Raw genomic sequence first — 18975 nt, 5'->3', positions numbered from 1 at the left:
AAAAGCAAACTGAATGGAGTGTTCAACTTCTTTTAAGCCCCTTTTTAAAAAGGGAACTTGAGATACAGAGATATTTTGGTCTCAAAAAAAGTCTTCTTACCTGTCAGAATACTTGGTATCCAAAAGAAACTGGGAAATGTCAAGTTTGAACTCCCTACTGATGTCTAGGTTTTCCCCTGAGTTTTTAGAGGCTGCCTCTTTCTTAGTGGAACAGACAAGTACACAGCTGGGAAACAGACCTTACCCATTGTCAAGCGCGTATCACAAACTAAAGCACAGAGTGAGCACACACTGCTGGACATCTGGAGTATGGCTTTCCCTTCACACACATGTATTTTGGACCTTCAGCCACTATGCACTTCTGCTACATCTTATTTTTTTCTACTTTCAATTCCACCTGGTAAAGAAAACAGAGGAGCAGGACCCCAGCTACTAACCCACAGGAAGTTCACAAGCTGTTTGCTCTTTTAATGAAGAACAAGACAACCACAGAATGGTTTGGGTTGGAAGAGACCTTAAAGATTACCTGGTTCCAAGCCCCCTGCCATGGGCACAGACACCTTCAAATCCTACTTTTCCCTTCAAAGGCTTTCTAGAATCTTTCCAGGGAAACGTGAAGAGGAGTCACGCAGAGCACAGGCTTTGCAGTTATGATGTCAGGATCTGTGCCAGAACACTATCAAATAAATGACATTCAACCTACTCTCTTCACTTTTTAGTGCATACTCTTCATATCATATCATAGAAACAAAGAATGATTTGGGTTGGAAGGCACCTTAAAGATCATCTAGTTCCAACCTCCCTGTCATGGGCAGGGACACCTCCTACTAGACCAGGTTGCTCAAAGCCCTGTTCAGCCTGGCCTGGAATGTGTAACAAACTATTGTATAAATTTTAACTCTTGAATAGAACAACTTAGTGCTGCCAGATATAAATGTTCCTTCCCCAGCCAACTACTGTGGTGGTGTTCTTTTCAGTTAAGAGTAAGTTAAGATACTCTATTAAAACAACCTAAGTTCTGCTGCAGTTTTTGCTCAGTTCTGCATGCTGCAGAAGCAAAAGCTAAAAAGCAAAGCAAATCAAAACCCAGGCAAACACAGTCCTAGAGCTAAACGAGACCCTTCACTCGCCTGCCACAGAATAAGGTTTGGAGTGAGAGCAAGAGCACTTGCTCGCGCTTCGTGAAGACACAACTTCTTCGACAAACAGGAAGAGCCAACACTACTTCTGGCTTTGAAACCGCACTAGAAAAATGTTTTACTTGAAAAAGCAACTCCTCAATAACGTTTTCCCGTGACAACTGCAGCAGCGTTTTCCACACGGGCGTTATGTAAATGAGCAGGCGAGAGGCAGCCGTAGGGTCTGTTAGGAGCCATTCAACCCTTTAAAGAAGAAAAAAAAACAGCACGGGGGGAGTGTGGGGGGCCGTGTTTGAGAACCTCACGGCTCACAGACCGCGGCCGTGCGATCCGCTCCCAGCCTGGCACAACTTTCCGCCCCGGCGGTTCCGCTCAACTCCCACGGGCGGGGACCGGGGGATCCCGAGCCCTCCAGCGGCCCGTCGCCTTTGTTCGCAGGGGCCGGCGCTCCCGACCCGCGCCGCGGCAAGCACAAAGGGGTGGCAGAAGTTGTGGAGTGGACCTCAGCCCTTCCCAGAGCTCCCCCCCCCCCCCATCCCCTCAGCCCGCGGCGGGCGGGAGTGGGGCGGGGGCCGCCCGCCCGCCTGCGGAGCACCAGACCGTGCGCAGCCGGCAACGTGAGCCGCATGGGAAGCGGTGGCGCGCCCCCCCTTCCCGGCCCCGCATGCTCCACCGGCGGGCCCGGGGCACCCAGCCTCCCTCCCGCGACGGCCCCTCCCGCTCACACTCACTTTTCGGAACGGGCTCGGCTGGGCTCTTCCTCCGCTCGCGACGCTCAAGTCTTCCCGCCGGTGGGGCGATGCCGGCGGCAAGACGGAGCCCCTCTTCCCCGGCGGGAGGGGGCACGCTGCCCCCTGCCCCGGGGTTGCCGCCGGGGGCCGGGCGGCTTCAAGAGGGCAGGCGGGTCCAGGCCCCCCCCCGGGCGAGCTGTGGGCAGGTGGTCCTCGGGGTCGGGCGCTGGGCCCGCTCCCCCCACCGCCCCGCCGGCTGCGGCTGTCCCGGCGGCTCAGGTGCGCCGCCGCCTCCTCTCACATGGAGCCGCCGCCTCGCCGCCCCTCGCTGCCCCCCGGGCCGGTCCCCGCGTCGCCGCCGGCCGGGAGGCGAGTGGCTCGGGCCGCGGCCCCCGCCCCACTCTTCCCTCTCATGCACTGCGGGTGCCGCCGGGCCTCGGCTCCAGCGGCAGGGTGGTCGCTAGGGCCCCAGCCGAGAGGCGCGGGGCAGCCGGGCAGCGGGGCTCGGCGCCGCGGCCGCTCCGCTCTCCGGCATGTGGGAGCGGCGGCGCGGGGCGCTGGTCGGCGCGGCGGGGCAGGGCCGGGCCGAGGCCGGGCGCAAGAGGGGGGCGGCAGCGCCCCGGGATCCGCTCGTTTCCTGCGGCGCCGGGAGGGGGCGGGGAGGGCGGGCGAGAGAGAGAGAGGGAGGGGGAGAGGGAGAGAGAGAGAGAGAGCGCGAGCACGGCGGCGGCGCGCACGGATGACAGCCGTAACCCAGCAACAGGCACCGCCCCGCCCCGGTGCCGGCGCGGGGCGATGACGCCACAGGAGGGCAAGGTGGAGCCGAGCAGGTACCGCCGGGGCGGCATGGTTCAGCCCAGGACAAGGGGGCGGGGCCCGGCCTGTGCGCAGCCGCAGTCGGTGGTCTCGGCGCGGCCCGCCCCTTCCTGCCGCGCGGGGCGGGGCAGCTCGCGGGTTCAGCCCGACGTGGGAGCGGGGCTCGCTCACTCCTGCTCTCCCCCCTGACGTCACGCCGCCGGGGAGGGCGCGAAGCCGTCGCCCGCACGCACGTGCGGCGGCAGGCGTTGGCGCTGCCATGGGAACGGGCCGCGGCGGCCGGAGGGCCGCCCGCGTCGTGCCGCTTTACGTCAGGAGCGGCGCGGTGTTCGCCAGCAGCGGGGAAGGGCGTTCGGAGCGCAGCGGGCGCTGCTGTGCCGCGGGTGCCTGCAAAGCCTGTGCCCAGCAGGACAACGTGTCTCTGGTCGGCCTTCCCGCGGCGGCTCCAGGCGCCTCATCTCAGCAGTGAGGGCAGCGGTCGCACAGGCCCTGCACTCCTGAAAATGGAAAGTACATAGTAATTTTAGGAGTCTCTGACATTGCAGAGTTGTGGCCCTTACAGCAGAACTCTGCTAGGGTTCCTTCAGCACGCAGTGCCGAAGATGGAACCCTGTTCGTTTAACAAGAGGGAAAAAATACTTAATCGCCGTTCATCAAGTGTATAGTTGCTGCCATAAAATGTGTACACAAGAGCAAAATCTAAACTACTCCTGTAACTTCGGCCTGGCATTCCCTACCTTTTGCATGCTACTCTCTACCATGTCACTGTTATGTGGCAGGCAGACCGCGGGCAGGTGGTGGCTACCCTGCCCAAACGCCATGCTAGCCCTGTGCCGGGGCTATGCCGAAAGCTACGTGATTGCCCACTGGCTTTTTCCCATCTGCTGTTTAACTTTCATACCGCCTCTTACTCTGCACCATCTTACACTTAATGTTTCTTCACCCTTTCTCATAACCTCGTTTACCTGATTTCTCTCTTCCTCTGTATTAAAAACAGATGTTTGGGCTTACCTGCATCTGTAAACCTTTCCTTGTCCCCACGGGGATGACGTAACAGAGGAGTTGGTCTCCAGAGCTACAGCCAGGCCCCTTCCTCAACTGCTGAAGCTCCACACCACAGCCACTGCCTCACAAATTGGCAGGGGTGCTTTTGCAAACAGCAGCCGCCTTCACCAGTGAGCCCCGGTTCTCCACAGAGCATCACTTACCTTTCCCACAGAATGACAAAGCAGGCCTCTAATGAATATGTAAGTAAATATGAGGTCAGGTAATTAATTTAAGCTTTATAATTCTGGAGCAGTCAGGAATTAAATTTGCATGAGTAATGTAATATTTTCATTTTGGTAAGTGTTTTTTCCTCAAAGTTGACAAAAATGCATGTGCATGTTTTGCCCTCTACAAAGGAAATAGAAGTGCTAAAACTTTTACATCTACAGCATGGATCTCTGCCCCTTCAGCTAAGAGAACTGAGGTCTCTCCCGTCAGACCTTATCCACATCAGGGGGTTACTAGTTTCTGTTTCTTGGACATTCTGCTTATTCTTCTGGCTTTCTACTATACTATGGTGTTCTCCCTCTGCCAGTTGAATAATAGATTTACACATAGATCAAACATCTGGGACACTAACACTGAGTACATACTACTTGGGAGTGAAAGAAAGAGTTAGCTGTCTAATCAGAGCAGATCACTGACAATGGCAGATGCATCGCTCAAGAAACAGAAAATCACTACTCTGCCAGCAGCAATGATAGTGCTGAGACTGTATGTGAATTTCATGAAAATGTTACGACTTTTTTGTTAGTCACAGATTAAAATGGTTCGGAGCCTAGTCATTAATGGAAATGTGGTCACAACTGACTGTACTTCAAACATTAGGGATAAAAATAGGATCGTACTGCAGATCAATGCATTGGCAGAACTAAACTAAGCAGGGAGATTAACACTGTCATATGCCAGACTTCAATGCCACCACACATACAGTTTCATTAAAACTTCATTTTAAAATAAAACACAGAACAGTTTTAGGCAGAAATGTATTGTTTTCAGCATGCAATCCAGTGAGAAGGGAAATAAAACTTGCCAGAGGTTATTAGTGTGCATGAAATAGTGACAATGCTAGGGAAACACTGGGGGGTTTTAAACAGGCTGTCTAGAGGCTAAAGGGATATCTGCTGGCTGCCTAGATGTATTTTCTTCCTGTGGTGTTTGTAATCTTGATGAACTACCATCTGTACCAGAAGGTGGTATTAAGCTTAATGGCAAGACTGCAATCTATCATCTTTTTTATTACGCTTAAAATGCACATAGAAGAAGAACTGCACTGAAATAATACATTAAAACTTCCCTATGACCTTGGCAACTGAAGAGATTACATGTTAAAAAGCATAGAAAAATTAGATGATGATTCAAAAACATGAGTTAGCCAGAAGAGAGAGGGCATATGCATTAGCAACAAATTTACAACCAAATTGTTATTATAGAGGGAAGCTGACCCTGTATGGTACTATGCTGTCTTTAAAATTACATAAATAATAAGTTGAAATAACCAAATGAAAGGAGCAAATTCAAATACTAAACCACTATTTTTTAAATCTGATTCATTTGCCGATATTTCTGGTTTTATTAGATGCCTATGATAAATTTTGTAAGCTTGAAGTGCTGCTTGGAGATTAGGGGAGTCATAAAGGATTTCTTTGTGTGGGGAAAAACATGGACCTAAATGAAGTTAATGCTGAAGGAGGCCTTCTGTACAAGGTTTAGTTCATTTTGACTAATGCAGTTTAAATCCATATCCTTACTTTTTTTAAGCCTATTTGCCCCAAATGTTTACAGATAGATATGTCCTAATGGCTTGCAGTGCTGTGCATCACACAGCCCGCAGAAATGAAAATGGAAACCGAGTGCTGTCTTAGATCTTTAACCTGCCTATATCCGAGGCAGCTCCATGTGCCAGGGTTTGGGGTGGCAGAGGCAGGCAGCCCATATATTTGGGTCATAGTAGTGCACATGTGTTGTGGTCCTGGACTGGGGAGGGTTTCTGAGGTAGGGTTGTTGCCTGAGAAACGGACCCTTTAGCAAGGCTCCTACGAGGAGGAAATCCCACGAGACACAAAGGCCTGATTTGCAGTGAATTGCTGATCCATGTTTTAGATCCCTCCTGTCAAACACAGGCCAGATCTGTGAAGAAGCTATGCTATTGCACTTCAGGTGTAGGAGGAGGCAGGCAATGGAGCGGGGGATGCCAGATCAACAGCTGTCTTAATCACAGCGTGTTCTGATGGGTGAGAACAATCTCAGGAGCAGACAAAAGGTAGCAAAACGGGCAAGATAAGCAAGTGACAAGGGAGTAAAACCACACTTTTTGTTGTTAGTGAAATACATATTGGTTCATCTGTCTAAAACTTCACCCCGCTAGCTGCAGTGTGTATGTTGCACATAGGCCATCAAAACCTTCATGCTAAATCTAATAATTCAGACCTCCTGCTGCCACTTCCTAAGTGTATGAAACATCCTGTCTGCCTGCTTCATGTAAGGATGTAACAGACTTCAAATAAAGAAGCAATGAGCTCCTTTTCTTATAGACAACCTTCCCATCAAATTCAGTTAGTTCCACTTTTAATTCCCAACAAATGAAACTGCTGTCCTCACTGACCTTGGGAAGTTCATTTTGAATAACCCTGCAGGATGGAACTGAAACCTGCTCCCTCTCAGCAGCTAGACCTTTGGTTCATTTCTGTTTTCTTATTACTCTTTTCAAGACTGTTTTTAGAGTAACTGGTAAGGCATAATTCATGTTTCTCCCATGATTTTACTGAGTACTGTAAAGCTGTGTGCAAGTAAGTTGCACCAGACTGAGACAATAAAATCATGATTGTAGATAGAACCTATTCTATTCAAACAAAACATAGAAGATACAACAGAAGTGACAACAAGAAACAAGAATGAAAATTTTCTTTCATCTTCATTCCATTAGGCAGCAGGGCCTCACAAACCTACTGAGCCCAGGCAGAGTTACAATGTAATTTTTCTGTTCCAATGAAAGGAACAGGTAAAGAAAAAGGAGCTAGCCAATATATCATTTTCAAGAGACGTAACAACCTAACACTTCCCAGCTACAGACAGAACATCTGGGAAAGAGAGAAGAAATTTCCAAGATAGATAAGGCAAATTTTCATGGATGCAGTCAAGTAATGGAGCCTATATCCCAACCCTTCTCCCTGCTTGGGAGACAAATGGAGTAATTTCCTGCAACCAGCATTGATGAAAGTTTAGCCACACATAACTACAGCAGAGCCAGGACCAGACTGCAAATTAAGATAAAGAACAGTGCTGTGACAGCACCAGCTTGGGAAGCTGTCTCATCAACAGGGAATTTCATCCTCAAACCATAGGCCTTGGTGACAACACCATCCTTTGCTTTGATATCTACTTAAAATTTTGTAGCAGAGAGGATTTGTGAATTCCTACCCTGACTCAAGAAAATGGCCTCATTTTTGGCCATTTGGCTACAGAGATGATACAGAACAAGACCTTTAGTTCCCTCTGCCCCCCCCCCCATTCCGTTTCTCCATTTCTGCTCATTCTGTTGCAGGTACTGCAATGGTTTTGGCAAGAGCAATGTATACAATAAAAGAAACAGTGCAATCAGTGAGAAGGTTGGCTGAAGATTGTCTATATAAATATACTAGTTTTTTACTTTTTAATTACCTTTGCATGTCTAGCTATAGCTTAATGCAAATACAACTTGAGTTAAACAGGTCCAGCCTAAGTGTGCTAGATATTTTTATTTTAGTTTGCTTTTAATACAAGAGTGTTTCTGGAGTTTTTCTTTACTGTTGAACACTGCATGCAAAAATGTACTTTTAAAAGGTACAGCTTTAAACAAAAACACTGCATTTTGTGAAGTGTTTGGAACTGAGCCCCAGTTTGACCTGATATGTGCAACATTGCTGGCTCTGATCTCCAACTTAAAAACCTCATGGGCGGGTATTTAACTCCATCCCTACTACCAGCACACCTGATAACACAGTGATTTCTGAATGTTCTCCAAATCTGCACGAGAACACAAGTTTGTCAGGTCCACCAAGGCCATGATTACAGCAGGACTGAACCAGCAGTAGAACTTTATATAAAAGTAACTGTACTCCAGAAAGGTCAGGGCAGACATAGCAAGAGTAGTGCAGATCAATGTATGGGCAAAACTACATTGGGCAGCTTGCCTGAAAGCTCACTGTTAGCAAGCTTTGTCAGTCTCTTGCTGCTATTTGACCTGAAATTAATAGTAATAAAAAGAATGTTCAGATATCTAAGAGCAGCTACTTGTCCCATAAAAGCCATAGAGGGAACATAGAAAATCCCCACAGGAGAGCATCTATTCTGTGCCTTCTGTGTCAAGTACTAGTTTATGAAACATCAACCTATTTATAGTATTTGTCTAAGTGTGTAGTTGATGTTGAAAGTGTTAGCACCTTTCTTCTATAATCTATATTTAGCCATGGTAGTCTACAACTGTCATGGTAAGCAAAGCAGGTTTGGTAAAAGCAAATCCTAATAAGGTATCCCCCAGTACTGAAAATAATTGAGTCACAGTTGTAATATTTAAGCTATTTATAATACCATTAAACAACAAGTCACAGGAAACCACTGTGGAAACCTGTTTTCAGTACATTTCTCTGCTGTTCACTGATCTCAGTGCTGAATAACCCCAAGCCTTAGCAGATCCTTCCTCCTTCCCTAGACACCCCCCCCAAATTTCATTTATTTCTTGTCCACATCTCCAGGCGTAGTGCTGCAAAACTTAAGATTCATGTTTTGACTTAATTTGTAATCCTATATTTGAACTTTATTTCAAATACTATCTAAGACTGCCCTGCTCACTGGCATAGTTAACATTTTGTGCAGCCATCTCCCTGTGGGCATCAGCACCCACTCCCGAGATACATTTTATAAAACAATTATTCAGTACATCAGCTCCTGCAAAAAGGTTTGCACAGATGTAAAAAAGACAATCTTAGGAAGAAAACCACATTGGACTCATGTATTCAGCTAACTTGGAGAATAATCTCAGGCTGCAACAGTCAATACAGCATTCTCATCAATTAAAGTTTCTGAAGCCATTTCTACTTTTGATTTTAATTATGTGGCTACAAAATGTGATACTAAAGTTTTAGGCAATCAGCACCTGGTCCTCCAAACTAATAAAGTCAGGGGAATGGGGGTAAAGACATTTTCCCAAAGCCTGAGAGAGACAGCTCTCAATTTATCTGAATTAGGCTATGAGTACTGCCATGGAGTGGCAACAGTATCTCATCAAATTCTAGGCTTTGAGGCCTTTCTGAAGTTACATTTTCCAATCAAAAACACTGGCAAATGGATATAAGCCTAGAACTTTATTCCAATTACTTTGCATTCTTTCCAGTTAATAACTTGTTTCCTGCGTTGTTTTCTTTTACTTACACTGTATAGCTTCCTTTAGAAAATGCCTTTCCCATCAGATAAACCCATGTCACGTTAAGTTCGAAGTCAGCCAAATGCATTGAGAAATAGGAACCTTCAAGTCATAGAGAACACTAAACATTTAAAGTGCCTGCATCCAAGAGCCCAGCTTCACAGAGAGAATTCCCAAATTTGCTTTTCAAAGGCAGAACCAACAGACATTACCTAAGGAACCAAGCAGACAGCTGCAGATTTGTTCTTTCTTCAGAGCATACTCTTGCTGTAGGGAGATGACACAATTTTTTCCAGAAAACAGTAGCACAGACAGCTAAATAGGCTCCTAGGGAAGGCCCTGGATCAGGGGAGGGGAAAAATATTAACATAAACTTGTGTTGAGTACTGTCTTTTTCCCCTGAAAAAGAAAACCCTGTAAAGAGAAGGTGTTACAGCCCTGACCATTGCTATGATGAACAATCCCTTAAGATTATTATGTTCTATTTATCTCAGATATAGAAGTGAGCAGTGCAGCATAAAGCCCCTTTCCAGAAGGAAAAAGCTAGAGATTTCCAAGCATCGCTAGGAAAGATGGTTTTGAAATAATAAAAAAGTGCCCTGAGTGCTTTCAGGGGTTATTCTGAGGGTCATCATCACTTTCAGATATGGAGTTTCTGTGCAGACTATATCATGCAATGTGAAGTGCTTCAAAATAAGTGCTATAAAATAATAAACCAGCCTGAAATCAATTGCTTATTAGAAGTAAGTAGTCTCAGCTGCCTGAGAGGGAAAGCTGAAGGCAATTCCAGGATGTTCAGAGGCTATCCAAACAAGTTTCCAAAAATGTACAGGATTCTTATATAGTTGGACCCTGTTACTGACCCTCTCATTGTAAAAGCAATTATTTTTTTAAATGAACGTGTTTATGGGAATCAAACTGTTAGTCTGAGTATCCTCAAATATGGTTCTCATTAGCAAGGTGTTACCACAGCTCTCTTGACTAGTAGCTAGTATTCCTTTGGGTAATATTAACAGCTGCAATCAGAGACTGTTAACTATTGCCCAGATTAAATAGCTTGTCATTCAGATTTACGTAATCAGGAGGAGGAAATAAGGACGAATTCCCTTCTAGCACTCACCAGTCAAATATTTACTGTAGTTTAGCTAATATAATGGGCTTGAACCATGTCATAAGCTTGAAAAAAAGTGAGATAACATAATATCTCTTCTGAAGCTCTGCTCAGGTCAGGTTCTTCACTGTTTCTATTAAGCAAAGCAATGAGCCTACAAATACTATTTTGCAGAATTACCCCTTAGCAGAAGCAGTACTAGAAAATAACTTAACAAACAAAAATCTTTCAGCTAGAACATCTTCTCAATTATCATCTTCAGTGTTGCTCAGAAGGTTACCATGCAATAAAATTTCTCCTAATTCAGCAGGCAACCTCAACCCGTGTTGTTTGTAGAAAAAAATGCCTAGAATAACGATACTCAATCAGGTGCATGAATATTAATAGTGCTGAGAGCCTTCATTTAAATAGTTCTCAAACTCTGCAGACTTATTCAGTATTCTGCTTATCAGGCCTCCTGGGAGCATGCCTTAATGACACAGAACTAAAAACAGTTGCTAGAGCTGAGGAAAAGCTTGTACTGGTTCCTGACGCTGCCTGCAGTGCCACTGTGCACACTTTAGCAGCAGAATTTGGGAAAGGGCGTTAAGAAAAAACACACATTCCCGCAGACAAGGCTGTAGAGGAAAAGTAGCTTGCTAAGGCTCAACAGACTGCATCATTGCCTTCCCCTGGGAGCCTGAGCTGCAGCAGGAACCACTCCTTCAGCATCTAATTTGGTGTGGTAATAGAGCTGCACAGAAAACCTGATGCTCCCTAGCAACTGCTGCTAGACAAGGTGTGGCCTTCTGGAGTTTTGTTAACACTGCAACCAATAAAAAGACCATCATTTTACTGTCTGATCAGCAGGCTAGCCAATCTGAAAAGGTAGAAACAGTCACTGGGGTTTGGCTTTTCACTCAAGAATTGAGGAGTAGTAAAAAATGCTTTGAAATCACAGGCTCTGCTTGGGATCTCTTTATAAAAAGCCAGGTCTCTCTTAGTTTTGCCTCTTGATTTGGCAGCAGCTTCAGAAACAAAGGCTATGGTTTTTGCCCGTCCAGTTGCAGAGGATAGGGCACTGAGTGTCATGCCACAATTTCAGCATGTGCTCGCCTTGGAGGCCCTTGTCACCTCCACACCACACAGCTCTGTTCCAACCACAAAAGCTGTGATACCAGCTATTTGTACAGCCTTAATGAAAACCAGATCAGAAATAACCCCGTCTCAGGAGGTTTATTTTGAAGCTCAGTCAGCTAACTGCTCCTGTATTTCTTATAACATGGTGATGCTGGGGGCTGGTGCACTGAGCCCATCTGAGAACAAGCAGCTAAGGAAGCAGGTTTCATATAGCCAGAGGGTTCACTCATTTGTGTTAAATGGTTGTTAAAGCAAACATAAAATAGAAGCTCCTGAACAATTGGCAGAAGTCACACTTACCTCACTAGGGCAAGAACTTCACCCATTTAAATAAAAAGGGCAATAAAATATTTCTTGTAGTGTCATCATAAACTTACCTGTCCCATGGCTACCATAAAGTCTTCCAAGCTGGATATGACCTAATATTCTAATGCATAAGATGAAAGATCATGCATTTCTTAACTTTTACTTTCCAGCAGGAAGGAAAGCGTGAAATTTGGTTCATCTTTTCTTGTCAGTTACTTGGATTTTAAGCACTTGATATTCAGATATATGTCTCTGAATGGGATGGGAGGAGATTGTGCAATGAAATTCAAATATGTTCCATCTGAATTTTAGTTTCATCTCTGCTTTTCTTTCAGTTTTCACATTCTGTACACAGTATTAACTGCATTTTGTTGTTACATTTCCGGAAAAGTTAAGTATCTTCCAATAAGTGCTGAATTGCGTACTTACATCCATGTTTATGCTTATTTCCAAATCTGTAACTGTAGTTCCTAAAAGTTCAAGTGCACCAACAAAACCCACAGCATTCACTTTCTTCATCTTATCTCTCTCACCTTAGTAAAATTCAGCAGGCAACCCAGGTGAGTAACATGCTGAGGATTACAAAGGATTTCAGCAAAGTGGCTGCAGAGCTCAGCTTTGGCATGCAGTGTTATGTTGGAAGAACTACAAACATTCTGATGTTTAAATTCATGCACTAAAAATAGTCCCCCTTTAAAATCTTGCTGCATAAGAAAACTTGATAATTGTTTAAAAGCTGTAGAATAAGCTGAAATTTTTAGGTAACTGCCTGAAGTTTGTAGTCAGATAATTAAAGCCAATGCTTTATAACAACTACAGAAACCAAGGAGGAATTCTTGTTATATATCCGCGGAATCTAGATATACTGTAGGAAGATTTGCTCTTTGAAGCAGTACATATTTGTCATGGCCAGTGTTAAGATACTGAACTTGGTGAACAAATTGATTAATGACATCTTCCTACTTTTTTTCTTTTCTCTTCACCTGTCTTTCCTTACCTAAAGTAGGTTACAATCTTGTATAACTTTTTGGTTTTGGGGGTTTGGTTTTTGGTTGGTTGTTGGAGTTTTTTTTTTTTATCAAAAGTATCTACAGCATGTTTCCTGAAGATCCATCTATGGCAATCCTAGCATGGGAAGCATAGTAGGGTTAATGGATTAGGCTTTTGCTGACAAAGTCCTAAATTCTACTTCAGAATAGTTCACATGTAATATGAATTTTGTTATTTAAATCTGGTTTCTCATGACCACAATTCATAATCTCTGCTTAAGGGAAGACCAGCACTGAAGTGTGAGATATTTCTGCCTTTTAGGTTGTAAAAGAAAAGATTCCTGCCAAACCAAATACAAAGAAAACCACCGATATCTGACAACAGTGACTACTTGAAATCTCTCTCGCTCTCTACTTTCTTATCAGTTATAAGCTTCCAAGATAGTTTTAGTTTGATGCTAGAGCCACTAAAGAATTCAGATACCTGAAATCTTGGTAAGGCAATGACCAACCTTTGAAGCTTTATCTGCACTGACATCAAAGCCTACCCCTTCAAACCATCCTCCACCTGAGCCAACCATCAACAGCCACCTACACGGAAGCCCTTACATCTCAGCCCCAGGAGCAATTCAGCCCAGCCTCAGGAATGGGTATTACCTGGAGTGACCTTACCCACCAATTTGCTTTGGTGTGGTCCTCTTATGCTGTAGATTTCAAGCAGCAGTACTACAACTTCGTGTTCCTGGCTCACAGCTGTGGCTTAAGAGTCAAGATAAGCATGGAAATAAAAGCAAGGCTGATTGCCTGGGGGTTTTTGTTAGGGGAAGTAGGTAGCATAATGCTAGTTCTTCTGTTTTTAAGGGAAGATGCATACTGGAGAGTCTTAGGCAGGCTAGACCCTAAATAATGCTTTTTTTAATGAATCTGTTGAAACTTGTATTAGAGCTTTGAATTAGGTGTGTTGATCTTGTGTGGTGCCAGAAGGCAACAGATGCCTTGGAGACTGCTCTTAATAAATGGTATGTTGGATTTGAAAGTAGCTATTACATGTGAATGCTAAAGATAGAGGCTTTGTATGAAATCTCTATTTTTCCTGCTTTTTTTGAGTTGGCCTGCTTTTGTGTTAATGTAATGAAGAGTTAAATAGGAAATTGAACATTCCCCTGTGCTGAGGGTTCTCAGCAGCTTCTGGCTCAGCATGGAAGTGTTCTGTACTGTTGTTCAGAAGCCTCTCTAGGAGGCAGGCAGTGTGTAATGTGACCAAAGAGAAATCACAAAAGGAAGGTATTGGGCAACAGATGTTCCATTGGCTAAGTTACTAGTGCTTCACAGTGATGGTCAGAGTTGTAATTTGACAAATAGTAAGTATATGATATTGTTGTTACCCATTATTGTTAGTAAATGTTTCTAGCTGCCTGGTACTACTTGAAATCAGGGATTTTCAGGTATTTCAGTATGTCTGGAGATGCAAAAGATGGGAAGAAAACCAATTTCAAGTGTATACCTAAAATCAATTGTGTTCTGATTTGTGCAGCCTGAAATGTTATCTATATTGGTGAAAAGGTATCTATAAGCAAAACACTTGTTCCAGCACTGCAGATCTGCAGGTACACCTCTCTGATCCCTGAAGGTATTTACTGAATCAGAGGGAGAGATTTGTAATTCTGACTTCAATGGCGCTGCACTGAATTGCGTTAACTAAGGGGTCTCGATGTGCTTTTTAGCCTTATCTGCTGACAACTTGACCACTTTCTCATGTGACTGGGCTGTTTTCTGTTCTTAGGCTCTAATCTTCTACACAGTAGTGGGTGTCATGGTAACTGAGGAGCTACCACCCGCCGTAGGCAAGCAAAAAACCCAGAACTGCTGCAGGTTAAGAAATACTTGGAAGGAAGATTTCAGTAATGAAAAAAAAGCCCAAACCACCAAACAAGAAAGACACTTCAAACTGATCTCTGTGGGTTTTCTTGTAAACTAACACAGTGGCAGTAAATGAGCAGCACAGCTGGGATGTCTAACAGCATGTCAGTTAGACATGTTGGCAAGCAGCAGGATATGGGCAAAAATTTGGTAGTTTCTTCTGCCTATGTAGGAAGGAGGCTGAAGGCAGCAAACTCTGGAAATGTTTAGGTTCTTGTTTTGATAGGTGTCTGTGGCCAGAGAAGCAAAGATGTTGCCTTTGCACAGCTAGGAACCAAACAAAACCCTTTACAGTACTTATTCCCAATGGGCGTGCAAGAAGTGCAGTAACAGTTTGCTGTGGTCTGAGCTGTTGAGGAGGAGCTGCTGGCTGGAATGTGCTATAGTACAACCCACCAGGTGGTTGTGGAGCAGCTTGGTGATGGGGAATGCCTCAGCAAGAGGTTCATCACTCAGGTAATCCAGTGATGTATGCTGAGGGATCACAAGTATGAGAAACACTAATTAAAAAAAAAAAGTAAAAAATCTGGTTCACAATTCAAATCCTCTTAATATACTGACTTCCAGATAGTCCAAAGATAAGTGGGAGAGAAGGAATGAGTTTGTCGTCTAACTCCCAGATCCTGGATTTTCACCTCTATCAATATCTTCCAGCCATACCCATGTGTCCTCAAAACCCAGGCTTTTTTCCAAGTGTATTGAAGACCGTGCATGGGAGGCATTTTCATAACTGACTTCCCACTCCTCCCTATCCCAATATGACCCTTGGGTTAACTGCCTTTAACAGCAGAGGTAGTAGTAGTACATCTGCTTCTACCTAAGGTACATCAGTTTAGGCATGATCTTAGGATTGAGAAAGTATATATTTAACTGTCAAAAGAATAACAGCTTGACTTTATCTCAAAATGAATGATGAATACAGGCCTAAATATGCTTGTGCAATCTGTGTAAAAATATCATCTTCTGCTCCCTTACAGACATCCAGTGGGTCTCTTTCAGACTTTGCTGATGCTGCAAAGTTGAAATGTGCTCCTTGCCACTCTTAGCAGCCCTGCTAAGTGTGAATGCTGTCAGTAATTCAAAGCACTGACAGATTAGGTGCTGAAGCTGTTGGGTTGAGAGTGAGAGGAGCTGTGTAGCTCTCCTCTGCAAGCTGCATGACTACCCACCCTGGCAATTATGGGAGGGGAGCCTGCCTTGGGCAAGGTGGATGGTGTAATGCCTCAATTGCCTTTGTCTCAGACAAAGTAAAGAATTGAATTTCCAGATGGATAGCAGTTGCAGTATCCTTTATATGGGTGGAGTGAAAGAGAGCTTTAAGCCATATTTTTGCTTCTCCCCAGCTCAGACCTAGGAGGAGTAAAACCAGACTCCAGTACAACCTGGCATGGACTAAGTCCTGCTCTGAGTTATCTCCTGCTCCCAGCAGAGATAGTTAAAGCTCCCTGCTTTAGCTCTGTACCACTCCTGTATGGAAAACATGGGTGCAGAGTGAGGTTAAAGGGGAAGAAAAACAGAGCAGCATATTGTGCCAGGAGGAACTCATTATATTTATAAGGCAGCCAGGCTGGGGGCCAAGGAGTGAGATGCTTATGTGGCAATGGAATAGATTCTATAAATGCAGTTTAGAATGGGTGGCAGGATGAAAGTAATTAATTTGTTTTATTATTTTTAATTTCAGCTTTATATTGAAGTATAAAACATCTTATGCACAAATGCAGGAACATGCAGACTGAAAGTAAAAACAATATGTGTGACTTCTCATATTAATCTGAAAGAGGTTAGTGGTTTATTGCTGGAAGGATCACTAAGGAAGTGAGTTCTTTTTATCTTCTTTAGCGAAAAGACACAAGCCATGTCTGTATAGGATCAAGGATTGTGTTAGGAAAGCAGGCAGAGAAACATCAAGACAATATATAAGGCATGGAATTACATGCAAGAAAACAGCAAACAAAGCCATAAATTCAGGGTCCAAGGAAAGACAAGGGTAATGAAAGGAGGAGCTACTGGGAATAAAATGTCTATGTGTATGGATGTGGGCAAAACCCTGACAAGGATTTCTAGAAGAGAGAAAGAAATCATTAGGGTTTTATATTTGGCATTTTGAATAGACTGGGTGGAGGGAAAAAAGGCATAAGATACTGAATAGGCCAAAGATGAGATGGCTATAAAATTTCAAAATGTAGTATTTCAGTTCCCCAATGTAATGTGGAAAAGACCCTAATAATAAAACTGTAGATGTCCAACAAAGGTGTCTCCTGTGGGGTTAAACCCCCCACTGCTACATGCCTTTGTGAGGTTTAATGGACAGGGGACTGCAGAGATGGGATACAGTGAGCTGGGCAGGGGACTTGGCGAGCTTTGCTTGACAAGTCCTATTTGCCACAGCACTGCAGAGGTAGATCCTGAGGAGGGGCCTGGGACTGACTTTGGTGTAGAGGCACTTGCCAAAGCCCTCCAAGTTGCCGAGCCCTCGAAGCAGCCCTGCCAGGGTATGAGGAGGGAACAAGGCAGGCTGCCACTGGGGCACTCCTGCTTGCTGCACAGGGGTTGTGTTGGGGAACAATGTGGCTCCAGAGCTGACGTCACTGAAGTGTCAAGTGTTATTGATTTTAAATAAGAGTTTTGGCTGGTTGTTTTTTTGCCCTAGGTTTCCCAGAACTACACAAATGTAGCTGAGTTTCCCAGTTGATAGTTAATGACATGGGGATGGGAGGAAAGTGAATCACTGAGGATACAGGAAAATTTATCTGCAGGAGAACAATAATGCCATATATCAACAGATTTTTTTTGTTCTGTCACTTGATAGTTCATCAACCATAAGGCACCAGCTTGGGATCTTTGTCGACTGAGAGCAATGGCCTGTCTATACCTGAGTTATTTCAAGGTTGAAAAGAGCTTCATGATACTTGTATGGGAGTTATAGAAAGAGTCCTATAGAGACGAATGGTAGCTGGACTGAGGCCAAAACCATCACATGCCTCTTTGTAGAAGGTGCATAAACAGAATGAGTAGATCATTTCCCTCTCTCTTCTGCTCTTGTCTAAGATCTTTCTTGTCACAGAAGATTATAAATAAATAAAAAATAATTAATTTCCCCTTTAATTCATTGGAGCTTTGGCACAAAGTGTTGTAAACAAGTTCAGAGGTCTAGCGTATGGGAGCATTAAACCTATTTATTAATAAGTAACATGACAAAAACTGAGTAGTTTAGGGCTGGTGTTATTTTGTGCTAATATGTATATCCATAAATAGTATTAACTTGAGTCTCCTCTGACAAATCTTGTGCTCTCAGAATAGATGCACTCTGTGCAAAATAAATAGAATGGAGAGGAGCCATTTCAGTGCTGCCTGCCTGGACCTACGAGTCCACCCTCAGACCACATCTCTTCCCGTGCTACTGGAATGCACAAGGATAATACTTCAATTCATGCCTCCTGGTTTTTGCTTTCAGTTCAGTAATTTGGCTCAAGTGAGGTAACACAAAGATCTGCTCTTTTTAGACTACAGTCTTTTAGGAGTGGACTAGCTCTGCTCTTATATTTTTAAGGTTTCCTATAAAGCTCTTCACAAGGCTAAATTTAATCATAGATAATTCTTTTGAGTTTTTAAGTGCTAGTAGTATGTTTAACCTGAAGTATTTAAATTAGAGCAGAGGCCTTTCATTGTTCATGTGTTTTCTAAAAATAAATCTCTTCTGTGAATCCAACTAATGCATGGCTATACAAATCCTTGTTTTTCTGCTAGGGTTTTGGGCTCCTTATTTTATATCCACTCAATTATTTCTCCTTGGTTACTCCTTTTATCTGTGTACTCTAACATTCACTGTCCCATGGATAGTGATGCTCTGCACTTATCCCTATAGCATTGTCACTCAAACCATCTGAAGATCACAGAATCACAGAATATTAGGAATTGGAAGGGACCTCAAAAGATCATCTAGTCCAATCCCCCCGCCGGAGCAGGAACACCTAGATAAGGTTACACAGGAATGTGTCCAGGCGGGTTTTGAATGTCTCCAGAGAAGGAGACTCCACAACCTCCCTGGGCAGCCTGTTCCAGTGTTCTGTCACCCTCACTGAGAAGAAGTTTCTTCTCAAGTTTAACTGGAACCTCTTGTGTTCCAGTTTGTACCCATTACCTCTTGTCCTATCATTGTTTGCCACTGAGAAGAGCCTGGCTCCATCCTCATGACACTCCCCCTTTATATATTTATATACACTAATAAGGTCACCCCTCAGTCTCCTCTTCTCCAAACTATAGAGACCCAGCTCCCTCAGCCTTTCCTCATAAGGGAGATGCTCCACTCTCTTAATCATCTTAGTTGCCCTGCGCTGGACTCTCTCCAGCAGGTCCCTGTCCTTCTTGAACTGAGGGGCCCAGAACTGGACACAAT

General features: G+C 44.3%; 1 protein-coding gene across 2 annotated transcripts in view; it reads right to left on the bottom strand.

Annotated features, from left to right (window-relative positions):
- FBXW7 (F-box and WD repeat domain containing 7) overlaps nucleotides 1-2156 on the bottom strand; it is a 175243-nt gene extending 173087 nt beyond the window's left edge. The window contains exon 1 of one of the 2 annotated variants that reach the window (XM_080635191.1): nucleotides 1871-2156. The gene's annotated coding sequence lies outside the window, so the exon portion shown is untranslated. The remainder of the gene's footprint in view (nucleotides 1-1870) is intronic. The other variant, XM_080635192.1, reaches the window with a different exon arrangement.
- Between the last annotated feature and the right edge of the window lie 16819 nt (nucleotides 2157-18975).

The sequence above is a fragment of the Psittacula echo genome, assembly GCF_963264785.1.
Source record: "Psittacula echo genome assembly, chromosome: 1".
NCBI classification, from domain to species: domain Eukaryota; kingdom Metazoa; phylum Chordata; class Aves; order Psittaciformes; family Psittacidae; genus Psittacula; species Psittacula echo.
This window is presented reverse-complemented; position numbering and strand designations above follow the sequence as displayed.